Here is a 1894-nt window from a genome sequence, read left to right on the forward strand (position 1 = left end):
CACCCCAGTATCTACTTGCACATCATCATCTGCACATCTATCACTCCAGTGTTGATGCTAAATTGTAATTACTTTGCCTCTATGGCCTATTTATTGCCTTACCTCCCTAATCTTCTACATTTGCACGCACTGTACATAGATTTTTATATTGTGTTATTGACTACGTTTGTTTATGTGTAACTCTGTGTTGTTGTTTTTGTCGCACTGCTTTGCTTTATCTTGGCCAGGTCACAGTTGTAAATGAGAACTTGTTCTCAACTGGCCTACCTGGTTAAATAAAGGTAAAATTAAAACATTGTTTTAGAAATAAACTTTTTGTGTGTATGGAACATTTCTGGGATCTTTTATTTCAGCTCATGAAACATGGGACCTACACTTTACATGTTGCGTTTAGATTTTTGTTCAGTGTAGTATGATATGTTGGACAGATGGTTACTTGAGGCAAACATGATTAACGCAAACGTTTAGCATATGTGAGTTCGAAGCTCATCACGGGTAAAATTTAGCATCTAATGATTCTCCATTCCATTTGTATTTGGGAAAATGAACATAAAGTCAGGTGGAAAGAACCAATATCGCCAGGCACTCCTATTTGGAATAACCCCACTGTACCTCCAGCGTTGACCTTTAAATTCTGCTTCCAAAGCAGCATCATACATTTTGAGCATGTGTACTATGATGGATCTCTGCTGTCATTCAATCAATTACAAGAAAGATTTGGATTATCCAAAGCCAATTTCTTTATGTTCTTACAACTCAGAAATATTATGCAATTCGCTTCAACAAATCTGGATGAACCTAAGGGCATCTAGAATAGAAGACATAACGAAAGAAGCTTCTACGCCAAAGACGTTGATCGGCAAGTTATATCAAGGGTTGATTGAAACTACCTGATCTAAAGGAAGAAATGGAGAACTATTGGTCACAGATATTTGAAAATGCTCATACCTTCTCCTACAACATGGGACAGAAACTACAGCGATTTAAGATCAATCATAGGATTTACCACATTCCTGCCAGAATTAATGTAATGCACCCAGAAATGTCACATGCTGTTGGAGATGCAAAAAGTTTCCATGTGTTTTCTGTGTTCAATACCTTTACATGTATTAATTCCAGCCATTACAATGAGCTTGTCCTCCTATAGCTTCTCCCACCAGCCTCCTCTGAACACTATTTTGGGATAATGTATGTGCTATCATTTTATTGTGTCTAGGAATTTGATATCCACCCACCTCCAAGATTGTCTGTTGGGAAATGTAAATATTGATCAATATCAGAGAAAGTTTTGTAATCCAGGTCTAATTGCTACGGAAAAATGAATAGCGATCAATTGGTACGCCTCATATTCACCCTTAACTACCAAGCTACACCCCATTAGATTCTATATAATATAACATCGAACATAAACCAGACACATTTGACAGAATTTGGAAATCGTATGTTGACTGTTTTAGGGAATGATTGTATAGTGGGCGTTTTGTTTTTGTGAACATAAACAAAGTAATTGGTTACTTTTTACTTTCACTAACCGCCAACGATTTAATTAAGGCGATTAAGCCAAAATATAAGCCTGTTTTTATGTCAGATCAGAGCTTCGTTTTTCTTTATTTTCCAGGTGTTACCGGTCGAGGCGTCCTTGGGTAAGGAATCCTTTTTTTCGTTATGACCCAGATTACTTTGTAAACTATTGACACAACATTGTGTATCAGATAGTTACGACCACTAGAGGGCAGTGGTTTGTAGGTAGGAACAGGGAACCAAACACTGCACACATTTTTCCCGCTGTGCATTCTTGACCTTGATGTGGTTCAGAATATACAACCAGATAGAATATTTATTTAGTTCCTTGTAGGTGTTTGTATGAAGAAATATAAAGAGCAGGACTCATTGC

This window comes from Oncorhynchus mykiss, chromosome 23, assembly GCF_057628025.1.
Source record: "Oncorhynchus mykiss isolate SJ-2025 chromosome 23, ASM5762802v1, whole genome shotgun sequence".
NCBI lineage: Eukaryota > Metazoa > Chordata > Actinopteri > Salmoniformes > Salmonidae > Oncorhynchus > Oncorhynchus mykiss.